This window comes from Heterocephalus glaber, unplaced genomic scaffold, assembly GCF_053883595.1.
Source record: "Heterocephalus glaber isolate CG9 unplaced genomic scaffold, H.glaber_assembly_v1.0 deba00000943, whole genome shotgun sequence".
NCBI lineage: Eukaryota > Metazoa > Chordata > Mammalia > Rodentia > Bathyergidae > Heterocephalus > Heterocephalus glaber.
Window position 1 is genome coordinate 13518896 of NW_028258175.1, and position 15244 is coordinate 13534139.

The window sequence follows — 15244 nt, forward strand, 5'->3', positions numbered from 1 at the left end:
TATAATGGCTCCTCCAGTCAAACTCCCAGCTTCCTTTGTTCCTGGAGATCATTGCTGTGCAGCTAACCCCAGTGTTCTCCTTACTTGCTGGGAGTGATAAATCTCTGTCTACTTTTATCCCCTAGTGGTTCTCAGTCTCAGCACTCACCAGGGAACTGAGTTTGAAGCCAGGCTGCTTAGATGTGATTCTCTCCTCCAGTACTAATGACTTGGAAGCTCATTAACCTTGCTGTCCTCAGTTTCCTCAGCTGAGAACATTGAGAATAGGTGAGCTAAGAAAATGCTTAGAAGATGAAAACAACACTGAGATTCCACCTCACCCCAGAAAGAATGGCTGCTCTCAAGAAATCAACCAATAACAAATGCTGGCGGGGGTGTGGGGAGAAAGGAACCCTTCTCCATTGTTGGTGGGAGTGCAGACTGGTGCAACCACTGTGGAAGTCAGTATGGAGATTCCTCAAAGAACTAGGGCTGGAGGTCCCATTTGACCCAGCTATTCCCCTGCTGGGGATCTTTCCCAAAGAATTAAGAGAATCATACCCCAGCGATATATGTGCACCTATGTTTATAGCGGCACAGTTTGTAATAGCTAAAGCTTGGAAACAGCCCAAGTTCCCATCAACTGGAAACTGGATAAAGAAGATGTGTTTTTTTTATAAAATGGAGTACTATTCAGCCATAAGGAATGAGAAACTACAGACATTTATAGCTAAATGGATGCACACTGAGGCCATACCCTTAAGTGAAATAAATAGGACACACATGTGTAAATACCGAATAGTTTCTCTAGTGTGAGAAACTGAAAGTGTAAATAAGGATTAAAACGAATAATTGATAATTTGAAAGAGGAAACGGTCCAAAGGTGTAGGGGTGGCCTGTTGGGAAGGGGAAAGGGAAGAAGGGAAAGGAAAAATTATGAGAAAGAAAAAATAGGAAACGAAATCTGTGTAAGGGAAAAGTGGAGGGAGTGAAAGGTGCATAGATAATGGGGAAAAATAAGAACTAAGATCCATCAGGTTCAGGTACAAACACCCAATGATAAATGTAAATGTATTGTATACCTAAAATGGACCAATTAATATATAAATAAAAAAAGAAAGTGCTTAGATTCACAATGCATGATTCTGCTTTTTGTGATGAAAAACAAAACAAAAAGAAGAAAAAGGAACAACCTATGTATGGCATGGATGTAGATGCTCTCAGTGTTTGAATGAGAAAATAAAGAGGTGAAAGGGACAGCGAGGTGCTAGAAGGAGAGGTGGGATTTCACTGGGAAGAAGGGGAGACTGACTGCCTCACGGTTACATTCTTACTCTGGAAATGTTACAATTAATGTCGCTGATATGTAGCAGTTAGGAAACATTAGGACTGTAGCAATTGTTAAAACACTGAAATGTTTTCATACCTGTTGGGAAAGAGTATGCCCCACTGTCCTGACCATTCTGGGCACTTCCCTGGGGTCGCTCATCCTGCCGGGCTTCTCAGGGTCCAGCAGACAAAGAGTTAATGTGTTGCTCCCTCAGGTGGTCCAGATCCCAGCTCCAGCCTAAGGCTTGGATGCCTTGCCCATGTGGTTGTCCATTCTGAACATCACCTCTAATAACGGCACTGTTTCACCTGTGTAATTTAAAAAAGAATTAGTGAATTGTAACATGCAGTGTAATGCAAGCCTCCATTGCTACCTCTTGGTGCTGTTCGCCAAAGACAAGCTGAGTGAGCTCTGTGATGTGCAAACTGCTGTCTTCTTCTCCACCCTGGCCTCCCCAAGAGTGATATTCAAATTACTCTCCACCTGAAGCTGGCAGGGTAAATAACTGAACCTCTGAAAGAATATTAAAGACTTTTTAAAAAACATCTTAAATATTACCTAAATAGGCTTTTACCGCAACCCACAGGGCGTCTTCCTCAAATTCATTCCTCAAAATCTCTCAAGCCCCAGAAGTGTTTTAGAATAATACCAGGCAATGAATACCCACCTGGTAATGTGTTATAATTTCTAGGTCTGGCTGTGGATGGAAGCCAAGCCCAGGTTTGTACAAGTTAGAAAAGAATAAAATGCCCCTGGCTCCAAATAAATAGCAGTGCCAGTAAGAGATTTTAATATACTATATCCCCAGAAGCCTGAGAGGACAGAAGTGAGCAGAAAGATTAGATAATAGGCTTAAAAGAGGGAAGGGAAACTCCCCTAAGCTGGCTCTTCTAGAGGTGGGGCAGTGGAATGCACAATTGAAAATGTGCACCAAGACTTCAGAGGATGCTCTGATGCTATCCATTTCACAGACCAGGACACTGAGGTACAAGAAAATTACCTCTTTTGCCCACTGGCTTCAAACAAAATAAGTTCAGTGGCAGGGCATGAAAGCCGATGCCTCAGTCAATACAGTCCACATAAATGCATGAAAGGAGGTGTTTCTGTCCCCTGCAGACACAGGCACAACACAATGGAAGAGACATAGGTCTCTGGCATGTCTTAGGACCAGATTCATTTTCAGATTGCTTGAGTTAAGTCAGTCCACTTCTGGCCAAGTGATTTCTGGCTCACGATGAGTCTCCATTAATTTAGGGCTGGCAGGTTTGTTTGCAACGCCTAGACCATACACACACACACACACACACACACACACACACACACACACACACACTGACTGGCTTTGGCTGCCTTCACCTGCTCTTTGCACTGCCTGTGAGTTCCAGGTAAAATGGCTGTGACTCTGTGAAGAGAGCTCCCACCCCTCCGATATTAGTTTGACAACAGAGCAGACTGAAATGAGAGGGAGAGAAGGAAGTTCTAGGAGGTCCTGGTCCTTCCAGGAGGAGATGTGCTGTTATTTTTACTCAGGGCAGTGAATTTTCACCTCTTGCAATGGAATGTGATGGGTAACATTTTCTTTATATGCTCCAATTTTCTGGGAGAGGCTTCTCTAGAACAATATCCCACAAATTCTCAGAGGAATCCATGGCCCAGAGGGGGCTTAAAATCCACTCTCCTGGGGTCTCATCTCTCTTTATACTTCTTTCCTGCAATATCCAGTCAAATCTTGGTCTGTGGACATAATTCTTTCTGGAAACATGCTTGCAATCCAAAACACTTGTATATCAAATTGAATTTGCCCATAAGAAATAACGGAAACCCAGATGATTCATTCAACAACCCAAAAATATTCATATTAAAGTGATTACAATACTGTAATCTAAAAGAAAATATAAAGAAAAATAAACAAATAAACCAGTATTTACCTTTGAAAATAGTGGCTGGCGTGAGGGAGGCTGGAGAGAGGAGGGTTACTGTGTGGAGGGTTATTACGTAGACCGCTATCTGTCGACTCAGTGGAATCTTTTTCTTTTCATGCAACTTTAACAAGGAACCTATCCAATGACACTTGCTTTTACCTCCTTTTGAGAATTTCAAGGAAATGTGACATTGCATTGTCATTAAACAGATTCATCGCTCACCTTGCTACAGCTTTATTCGGATGGTGTTTTCTACAAAATTTTGCACTCAATGCCACATTTTACACATCTCCCTCATCTCATTTCAAGTGAGGATCCCTGTGCCTTTTTCTCCCCCTCTTCAGACAAGAACTCCATAACCTCTTGTTGGGAGACAATCACCTAGGATCGCGGGGTCGGTGGGGAGGGAGGGAAGGAGAGAGAGATCTGTGATCGTGTGATGTTCTGCATCAGGTACTGCTTGTAATCCAAGACATTGTTTGTTTATCAAGTTAAAGCTTTTTAGAAATGTTTGCTCATGCTGCAGAACACTCATGGAATATGTTTCTCACAATCCAAGGTTTTACCATGTATCTACTGAGATCCCATGGTGGTTGAATCATGGTTCAGTGAAGGGACTGTGAAAGATGCTCCAGAAAGATGCTCCTTCTTTATTTCAGCTGGCATTTCAATTGGGTGCATAGGCATTAAACAGTCATCTGGTGATTCAATAATACAATATTGCTATGAGCTTCAAAAGTGCAAAAACAAAGTACAAGCAGGTCATATATCCTGGTCTAGTCTGGAATGGAGAAGAATTCTTTGAGGTAATGACATTTAAGCTGAGCTCAGAAGCACAAATGGTTCATTGGAAGGGAAGGCAAGGAAGGGTTAAGTAAAGAATGTACTAAATCTTGATCTGCAGGATTAAGCCAGAATTTATTGTGGTCCATAGATCAATCAAACTGATCTGTAGACCAGTAGAATCAGCATCACCTGGAATGTGTCAGAAGTGCTGATTCTTAAACACCTGTCCCCCCAGATGTAATGAATAGTAATCCGAATTTTTAACAAGATTTCCAGATGAGGTTTACACTGGTGTGGAAGACCAAGAAGGGCAGCTCAGAAGAGAAGAAGCGGAACTTGAGGAAACCATAAGAATTCTGGTGTTAACCAGGAGTGGTGATACAGGCCTGCAATCCCAGCCACTCAAGAGGCTGAAGCAGGAGAATCACTAGTTCAAGGCCATCCCCAGAAACTTATTGAGGTCCTGTATCAAAGTAAAAAAAAAAAAGAGTTAGAGAAGTAGCTAAGTGATAGACTGCTTATCTAGCTTGCACAAGGCCCTGGATTCAATCCCCAGTACTAAAAGAAGATGGAAGAAGAGGAGGAAAAGGAAGAGGAGGAGTGGGAGGAGACTGGTATTCCTGCAACTCAAAAAAATAAATGATTATGCTTTGAGTAAGAACTTTCAAGCCCCTAATATGGCACTGTGAGTTATGGAGATATATATGAAAATTTGCAGTCACCCACCACCCTTCAGCCCACACCATATATCATGAGTTCTCTCATCTGTAATATGGAGATGACAAATCCTCCATTACAGATCCTTGGGATGGTCTAATGGATCAATGGATCACTGCCTGTGATGCTCATGTATCAGTGTTGGATGCATAGGAAGTATCGATGTTTACTTTCCACTGATTCCACAAATGTTTGTTCTGATTCTTCATTCTAATCCTTGAAACAGAAGCTAGGGGTGTCACACTGAACAAGATGTGATCTGAAGCATCAGAAAGTCCTGGGTCAATTTGGGGAAACTGAAACTCAAACAGGTGATAATGATAGATTGATAAACAGGAGAACAGGAGAAATACTGAGGGCTGGAGGGTGTACAAAAGGTGGAAAAGAGAAACCAGGAAGCTTGAAGCTTCTGCGATCCCCCACAGAGGAAGGGATGTTCAGGCTGATACTGAAGAATAAATTGGACTCTGCTGGCCAAAGAAGAAGAAGGTTAACTGCCACTAGTAGACTGTGAGAAACATTTACAAGATCCAGAATCAGCAAGGGACAGATATCTAGGCTATGCAAATTGACTCCTACATTATGAAGCAAAGATACAAAACCCAATGAAAAGATGCATACACTCATAAACAGGTGATTCAGATATGGAGAAGTCTGAATAACTTCATGATATATGAAGAGATCCCCAACTTCTTTAATAACTAGAAAAATGTGAATTTAGATCACCCCATACTTCATATGTATGAAGCACCCCATGCTTCATACTCAGAATGAAGACACACGAGAAAGATGGCAAAGCCAAAAAGCATGAATTTGGTGTGAGCAATACCATCCAGAAAACCTATCTGATGGGCCTTGGTCAACTAAGGTATTCATATACCTATTAGTCTCTCTCAGTTATACATCCTAGGGGGAATCTTCCCATGTGTAAAACAGGATGAGTCTAAAGCATCAGTTTTGGGGGGGAAGTATTATGAAGTTGGAAGCAATTTAAGTCTCCATTATGAGGGGACTGGATAAACAAAATGTAATAGGTGCACATTATAGAAAATCACACAGCATGAGAAATTTGTGAGCTAAATATACGAAAAGCAATGTGGATAGATCATAAAACAGTGTTGTGTTAAGAAAGCCTCATTGAGTTTATAACACAATACCATGTTAATTTAAGACATTCAAATTCAAAACAGCTGCAAATTTTGTATTGACAAATACATATCAAACATGAGAAAAGGTGCTCATTGGAGAAGGAAAATGATACTGGGGAGAAGGTATATAGGGGAAGAAATAAATAGCAAAATAAGAAAATAATTGGCTGTCTGATGATGTGCCATGGATTAAAAAACATGATTAACTCAGCTCTGTGCCACTGAGATCCAATACACAATCAATCCCAAAACCAAACCATAACAACAGGGAGAAAGGACTTCAGGCAGAGGGAATAACAAGTGTAAATTTTCAGAAACAAAAGAAGTCAGGATCATTCTGGAATGGCAAGAGTGGAACAGGACTGGAACAAGTGGTGTAAGACAGGGAGTGGTGAGGAGAAACTAGATTATGGAGACCCCAAAACCACACTGCATGATTGAGGTGTCTCCCGAGGACAACAGGGAGCCATCGAAGGATTCTAAGCAGCATGACTGTGTTTTAAATCTTGTTCTAAAGTCCAATGTGAAAGTAAGCAGTTCACCTGACTCTGAGGCTCAGGGAATTCATCTATATTCCTGCGGCATATTTATCAAGTTTAATGAACTAGGCTTTGGGCATCTTAGCATCCAAATCATGGACCTAATTTTCCCCACTTTTAAACCAATTTTGAGACTGTCATTGACACTTTACCAGTAGCGATATATAAAAGGCAAGAACAGAATCATACTATGTGACCTTAAGCTAAGTCACCTACACCTTGAACATGAATTGCCTCAGGTTTTTTTGTTTTGATCAGTAACAACAGCATAAGCACTTCCTGCATCCAGTTACTATTGGAATCCAATAAGAATTAACTCTGAATTTTCACAATAACCTTATAAGATATATTATTAACATTATTATTTGCATTTTATATGATGATGACACCAGAACAGATAGAGATGCTAAGTACTTTGCTTATGGTCATTAATGGTTAGTAGATGTAGGAGCTAAGGTTGAAGCAGGCGATTCTGTTTACAGACTGACAGTCTGTTTTGTGACCCTGTCTCACTGTGCTGCTCTTACATTGCTTACTTCAAAGAGTGTGGCAATGGATGAGCTAGAGCAAGTACTGTGCCTGGCACATTGGAACACAGAAATCTAAAACCAATGGCTTCTGGGATATATTGTGACTGCATAAAGGTCTTATTAGACCTGAACACATTTCTGAAGATTTGTATTCATATTTTGAAAATCTGAAGATCTTACATAAAATTCAGAATTTTGGATGAGAAGTTGAAAAATTTGGCAAGATAGTCCTCCTGTTTCCTCCTGGAACAAATCAGTTGGATCTGAGTAGCAGCTACCCACTGGACAAGGCATGGACTCTCCACTTTTCCACAGCCACCCCTCTCCTTAATACACCAAACTCGTTTTTCTCATTGCAACTAACTGCTTCACCCTAACAGATTTTAATGTTATGACCTCTGCTGTAGGGGATCAATTAAATGATCCAATCACAGAGAACATGGGCTATTCCAAAGCTTAAATACCCAAAGCCTGATATCTATCAGAATGTGAATAAAAATTAAAATCTTTCTGAAGATTTATCTTCCTGGTCTCAATTTTCATTAGCCATTTTCCCGTTAGCCTTTATTTATTTCCTCCTGGAATAGCCAAGTGACACATAAATACCATCCAAATGTGAGCAGTGAGGTTGTACCTTCAGAAGCCAAGCGTGAGACTTGGCTCTTCCAATATCTCTCTATTCATTCAAATCTAATTACCAAATGATTTTTAATCATTGTGAAATAAATTCACTCTTCATGTCTGGAATTGTTAAAGCCCTAATTTAATAGCAACAACCAAAAATAAAAAAACCCTCTAATAGATTTGTACTCAGAAACAACATGGCCTGTGTTGTCAGATGTTCAATAATTGAGCTTCAAATGAAGTGTGCAAATACAATATTTGTGTCATAAACCATCGGGCTTGTCACATAATAGATTTTTGAAGGGTCACGTTTCATGACTCTCTGAGCAGCGTTATGCTGGAATGGTGAAGTAGCCACATTGAGGTTTATAGGTTCCATTTGCTTGGAGAGAAGAGAAGGAGGCTCACTTTATGCAGTGAGAAGAAGCATGGTAATGCAACACTTCTCTGGAGCCTACCATTAGAGAGCAGTGGCTGGAATTCATCTATCCAACTTAATAATGGAACTCATGTTAATCCTTCACTGGGTCATGAGATGGGATTTGGATTCTCTACAAATCTAGAGGGATTTTGTGCTTCCTTACTATCACTGACTATGGTAGGAAGAAACATGCACCCCCTCAAGATGTCCTTGTTTAAATCCCCCTGGCTGGGAATATGTTAGGTGACATGGCAAAAGGAGATTAAGGTTGTGAATGAAATTAAGCTTCTAATCAGTTGACCTTAACAGGGAGACAAACCTTTGTTATCTAGATAAGCCCACTGTACTTACAAGAGATTTATATGTGGAAGGAGGAGGCAGCAGAGGGTAGCCAGAGGGAGGTGTATCATAGGAGAGGGTCAGAGGGATGCAATACAAAGTGAGCTTCACCTTCCATTGCTGGAAGGAGCACTGATGGAAGAAAGGGGTAGGACCTGAAGAATGCTTGGGGCATTAAAAACTGGAAAGGCCAACAGGGATTCTTCCCCACTTCCAGAAGGAAGCCAGCTCCACCCATACCTAGATTTTAGCTCAGTAAGACTTCTGTTGGACTCCTGACCTACCTGAGTGTCCACATCATAAATCTAGCTGTTTAAGACACTGACATTGAAGACAATCCAAAGCGGCAGCAACTGAAAACTGACATATTGACAATAAAAGTAAGTTTGTGGGGAAAATAAGAGAAATTGGCACACTGGCTTTTTCCCCCTCAAAATTAGTTGGTTGGGATAAAAACAAAGGATCTTACATCTCCTCAATGTTGCAATGCACATTTGTTTTTCAAATTTTATCATTTCTCAATACAGGATGTATTCCCACAAGTGATGAATACAGCTAATAGAGTGTTTTTCTCCCCAAACCCTCCTACCAAAATGAAAGCTGTTATTAAATAGATTGTATATTTTATAATCTCAAACACCTCAATAGCACACCAAAGTAGACATTTTAAGAAGTGAGCAGGTGGAATTCAATTCAGTGAGTGTTGATTGAATACCTTGTCCATGCCAGCTGTGTTTCTAGGCACCAGGGTGGGTGGGGCATGGGGAGAGACATGCTCTCCGATTCACAGTGTTCTCAGATAAGTGGAACAATGACCTAGGCATAGTAAATTGTACCAAAATTCAGTCCCCTGTTGCAATTAAGGCTCTGAACACAGCAGGCTACAAAGAGATTATACCTGACTAGTTCAGCTCTGAGTCCCCTCTCTAACATAGACAGTACCTAGCACAGAGTAGGTACTCCTATCATTATACAGTTTTTACATCAGACACTCCTTCTTTTTCTATCAGAGGGATTACACTGTGTCCTCATTTGGCAACAGGAGAAACAGGCTTAGAGTGAATAATTAATTTTCCTGAAGTCACATAACAGCTTAGGTTTCTCCCCTTCAGCCTTGCTGGCATTTTGGGCTGGGGAATTTGTTGTTGCAGGGGCTCCTTCCTGTGCTTTAGGGTATGTTTCACAGTATTCATAGCCTCAGGTTCCTGGAAGCTGCTAGCACATGCTGATCTACATGTGACAACCAAGGTATCTCTAGATACTGCCAAATGTCTTCTGAGAGAAGAGGGGCAACACTAGCCCAGGCTGAGAACCACTAGCTTAGAAAAAGAGACAGTAATGTTAAAGCATGTGTACTCTTAAAATATAGCCACAAGCCTTTGATGCTCTTCCTTCTCAGAGCTGAGGCCTAATTCTTATTCTCTTGAGTATGTGGGACTTAATGACCTGCTGCTAACAAATGAAATGTGGTAGACAGCACAGGACACATGGGATTAGGTCACAGAAGCCATTTTGGCCTCCTCTTTGTTCTCTCTCTTGAATTGCTCACTGCCATCTCAGAACATCCAAGTCTTACAGAGAAGTCAACATGGTGGAGAATGGAGGATTCCCACCTATAGCCAGTGAGGAGCTGAGTAGTCAACTGCTACATAAGGTCAGACATCTTAGAAACAGATCCTCCAGCACCAAACAAACCTTCAGATGACTGAGGCCTCCGCTGATGTTTAATTTTATTCCCATGGGACACCCTGAGCCAAAACTACTTGGCTAAGCCATGCCTGGATTCCTGACCCTTGGAAGCAGTCACAGTAAATGTTAACGTTACTCTACTAAGCGTTGGGATATTTGTTATGCAGCAATAGACAACTCACACAAACTAAGTAATATGCTGAAGAAAGGAAGACTGGTCTAGACTGGCTGGGCTTTAGGGTGCATGTCAGGGTAGTAGGAAACAGGAATGCAATGAAGGAACTGGAAAGGCAGACAAGGGTAAGTTTGAAATGGACCTTGAAATTCATGCTCAGGGATTTTAATTTCATTCTAGAGGGACCTGGCCTCATTATGGGGCTGTAGGACCTGTGCATTTGTCACTCCTAATAAACACAAGTCTGAGCATGTCAGTTTTCTGTTTAAGTTTCCCAATGGCTTCCCATTGACATAAGCATAAAGGACAAATACTAATGTAAGCAGAGAGAACCCTTCAGTTTCTTTCTTCTGCCTAGATGGTCAGCCTAATATTCTCCAATCCTGCTTCAGTATTGTTCCTAGACCAATACACATACACACGTCCTCAACACTCCTCAACCCCTAGCACTTAGTACTCTTACATGCTGGATTCTCTTGTGCTCTTAAACACTTGCCCTTGTCCTGGACACCCCTCCGCATTTCTGCCTTTTGGGGCCCTGGACCAAAGGCCCATTTTTGGAAAGGCTTTTCTGTCCCTCCTAGCCTGGGACATGTGCCTCCTGTATATTCCCATGTTAGTCTAGGTAATTCATTATCCTGGTACTCCTGAGATGGATTGGTGTTCATTTATGTAACACTTTCCTCCACCGGGACTTAAGCTCCTGAATTTATTGGCTGTGCTTTTAATCTCCAAAGATGGTAGGTGTCTAATAAATGTTTGAGGAACAAGTGAATAAATGATCGTTGAGTTATTGCTGATTGCCATGTCTGAAGAAACTCAGAATACTCTGTAGTTTGGTAGCTGGGTGATTTGTCTTAGGAGGTTTCTGAAGAAAAATAAGTCCAGTATTAAGATGCCTTATCTTGCCCAATGGATGTATATACCTTGTAGTCGAACTGGACATAAACACGGATATAGCAATAGCAGGTCCAGTTCTTTTCCACAAATCACTGGACCAGTTTCCTTCAGAACAGACCAAGAGGCATTGCCCTCACTTTGAAACATGACCCAATTTCACTGACTCATGGGCAGAAACCCTGAGAAGTTGATCCCTTTCCACTCATGTCCCCAATCTTTCCTCATGTGACAGAAAAAAAAATAGCTAACTGTAACTCTGATTATTTCAAACAAGTGTGGTTCGGTTAACTGTCTGGAGGCTCTTAACTGTGGTAGAATCTGTTTTTGCAAACTGGGTTGGTCTTAGGGAGACAAGCGAGGTAGAGCTAAAGAATCTCACTGCTTCAGATATATCAGGCAAAACCAGGAGTCAGACATTTGAGAATGATGCAGGACAGAGACCAGCAAACCATAGTTCACTGGCCAAGTCCTCCTTTTTCACTATAGCCTTGGAGCTATAACTGGTTTTTTACATTATATTTTAATTGTTGCATTTGAGATGCCTTTGTTAAGTGTCTGTATAATGTCTTTGATTTTTGCCTCTCAGCTTGGAAAGCTGAAAATATTTCATCCATATGGCCATGTAAGGAAAAGTTTGCTGACCCCTGATATAGAAGGAGAGAAAGAATCCATCAGAGATGGGCTTTGGAGAACAGACATAAAGACTGTGGATCTTGAAGTCAATTACAGTGGGGTGTGCCATGTAACACCCGTCCTCTCCATCCTCCCGGGAATCTGTGCCATGTCGAAGGCTGTGAGTCATGGACTCTCTAATAGGATCCAGTGTGCAGTGTACACATGTGAAAGCAGACTGGTGTACCAGAGCGTGTCCATCCACTGGTCACAGAGGACCTGCCCATGTGTTGTTTTGGGGGCTTAGGCTGGGCTAGGGAGGAATAGCACTTTCATCCCCTGGTTTTTACTGCTGCTATGGGCTCCAGCTTGCTGGGTCTTGTTGGAGCCGTCCTTGGAGAGGGTGTGTCTGGCTTTCACTTAATCACCAGGCTCCTCTCTTCTCCCAGCAGCCCATCAGCCAGTGCTCACAGCCACTTCTTGCAAAGAGCCCTCTTACCCATCAGGGGAAGATAATGCCCAGCAATCATTTTGACTTTTCCAGACTTAATGTTCTCTCTCTCCTCAGGTCCTTCCTGCCCTAGTGCAAAGTGTAAGGATGCTATTTTAAGATATCCTTCAGTACCAAAATACCACTCTGAGACACTTGTGTCCTTCCTTCCAATAATCTCTTTTGTTTAAGCCATAAAGAACTCATCAGGAGGGGCAAGTCATGGCGTCCTATGGGAAGCAAGCCAAAGGGCAGTGTGGAGATTCTTCTGGTATTTCTGCTGTTCCCAGGCATGAGTACTTTCAAATTTATAACAGTGAGGATGGTGCATGTTCTTTGTCTTTCTCAGTCTCTCACCCTCATTGTTCTAGACTGGGGACGGAGAGGAGGGACAGCAGAGGTCTCAGGCTTTATGTGGATGGACCACCAAAGTGAGAAAGGACAGGCTTGGAATGACCAAGTGAGGCTCAGCCTGGCCCCACAGAAAGAGCTGGAGAATATCCGAACAAGAGAGAAGATCGGGTAGCAGAAGTATTTTCCCTATAGTGGAAAAGAAAATCAGGCCTGTATTGAAAGGCAGTGTCCGGGATGGGTGTCTAGTGACATAGTAACTAACAGACATTTGGAAGAATTGGTTATAAGCACAAGCTTTCACTGTAATAACAAACATTTATTGAATACTAACTCTGTGCAGGTCTATGCAAATCCATTTACAAGACTGCAGATAAGATTTCTACAGTATAGAAACTATTGTTACCTCGTATTTACAAAAGATGAAACAAAGGTCAGAGAGGCTAAGTTATTTCTCCACCATCACACAGCTCGTGAGTGGGAGAACTGGGGCTGATCCTTGGCCTGACCCGAGAACCTGCGCTCATTAGCTCCCCATTAGGTCAGCTCTCCCTGGGACTTTACTGCTCCTATCTCGTCTCCCACGCCAGCCAGGCGCCAGCACATACTTTGAAGAAACCAACTCCCATAGACAGCTGTCTAGATGGTGTTGATATTATAAATGGTATTATTAAAAAATAAGGATATGGCTTATAAATCAGGCAAAGGGAAGTTATGATTCTTCTGGACACTCTAATCTATCTTGCTATAATTGCCTGTATATGAAATGCCCGCATGAGGTTATCGGAGTATTCCCTGAGTCGTCTGCGAAGGTAAGATTGCAATTTTAGCGACCCTTGTTACACAAACCAAAGCAATCTGTTCTACTTTGACACTCTGACATTCCTGTCTTGCAAAAGGGATGCAGGCAGGGACAGAGAGGCATATATCCACCTCCCTGTTCCAAGTGAAAATGGGAAGGGTTAACCTGGAGGCAGTCTCAGTGCCAGTGACAGCTCTGGGCTCTAACCATACTAAGAAGTAGGCAGCAATCTTGGGGGTATTTAAACAGAAAACCACAGCTCCGTTTCTTTAAACCATCTTTAACCTTTAGTTCTAGAAACCCTAATTAAAAATCAATTCCGCTTTTTGTAGTAAATCTGACAGTAATTCTATCTCTAATGGCAGTGGCAAGATAAATAGTGTGCCAGGTAAACTCAGCAGGAAAATGACATTTTCATTAGCAATTTACTGGGTGTGAAATTTCTACCATGATAAAGCATTCCTGAACAATACAGAGAAACTGTCTCCCTCGGGCGGTCCATTCCACTAATTAACGGGGGACACTAGTGGGATTAAATGTCTGCTACCCAAATTATTTTAGTGTTCACAGCAGTTATTTTGTATGCACCTTGCACAGAGAAAATAAGTTGGGACCCAAAACAATAAACAAGCTGACATAACAAGATGATTGCAGCCTATTGCAGTCCAGAAAAATCTAATCTGGTCTCCTAACAGCATCGCAATCTTTATTGTGATTCTATGGGTCTCCATTCATCAGCTCATTTTGGCAAGCTATCCTCACTAGTCATCATTCACTTTCAGGGTAGCCTCCGAACAGGTATTGACTTTAGAGACTGGCAATTTATCCTGGACTGTGTATCCCTCCATCAAGATTCTCTGGCAGTCTTTGAAGCAGGCTGAGAAAGAAGAATTTGGCCCATACCCTAGACTTCCAGAGAGATGCCAGGGGAAGGAAAAAAGAGGGCAAGCAAAATTCTCAATCCCAAGTGGGAACAAAACACTGGTATCACGTCCGTCCTTGCAAAGACCCCAAGGATGTTCCTAGTGACCTATCCAATCAGGATGTGTACTGTCGTGACTTATTAGTACTGAAGGGGGTACTGCTGAAGAGTGTTTATATTTACTAAGGGGCTGCTAAGTACCTGAGATTTCAAAAGCATTTAAACCTTACATCAAGCTCATGATATAGGTATCATGATTAGCTCCCTTTTCAGATAACAAAGCTGAGGAAGAGAGAGCTAAAGTGATCCACACAAGCTAACAAATGACATCCAATGAAGACTATTGAAACTTTCAGTTCCTAAGGATTTTTCCCTGCTGTGGAAATAAAATTCTTACAACATGAGCTAACATTTTAAAGTGTGCAATTCAGTGGCATTTACAACATTTACAATGATACAATGATACAACATTTACAACTCTATCTAGCTCCTGGCCATTTTCACCACCCTAAAGGGAAACCCTGTACCCATTAAGCACTTCCTCCCTACCACTCTCACCTTTAGTATCTACTAGTTTGCTTTGTTTCTCTACGAGTTTTTTAAAGCAGCAGTACCCTGTTTTCTGTTGCTATAACAAAATACCCGAGGAAAGGTACTATACAATGAAAAGATGTTTATTTGGCTCACAGGTTAAGAGGCTGAAAATCCAAGATCAGGTGAATCCATCTGTTCAGCCTCTGGTTACATTACAAAATGGCAGATGATGTCAAAGGGGAGCATAGTCAAGGCAGGAAACTAAGTGGATTCAGAGGCCAGGCTCGCTGTTTTATAACAACTCACTGTTGTGAGAACTAACTCCATGAGACCCACCGTCATCCCTCCCAAGGACAATGTCTCCAGTGACCTCATCTCCTCCCACTGGACCCCACCTCTTAAATGTCCCATCACTTCTCAGCACCACTGAGCCA

At 41.9% G+C, this 15244-nt stretch overlaps 1 long non-coding RNA gene across 1 annotated transcript in view; it reads right to left on the reverse strand.

Annotated features, from left to right (window-relative positions):
* Nucleotides 1-15244, reverse strand: part of LOC147828679 (uncharacterized) — an 84900-nt gene that overhangs the window by 16671 nt on the left and 52985 nt on the right. The window contains exon 3 of the long non-coding RNA XR_015450497.1: nucleotides 1406-1617. This is a non-coding gene — a long non-coding RNA (uncharacterized LOC147828679). The remainder of the gene's footprint in view (nucleotides 1-1405; nucleotides 1618-15244) is intronic.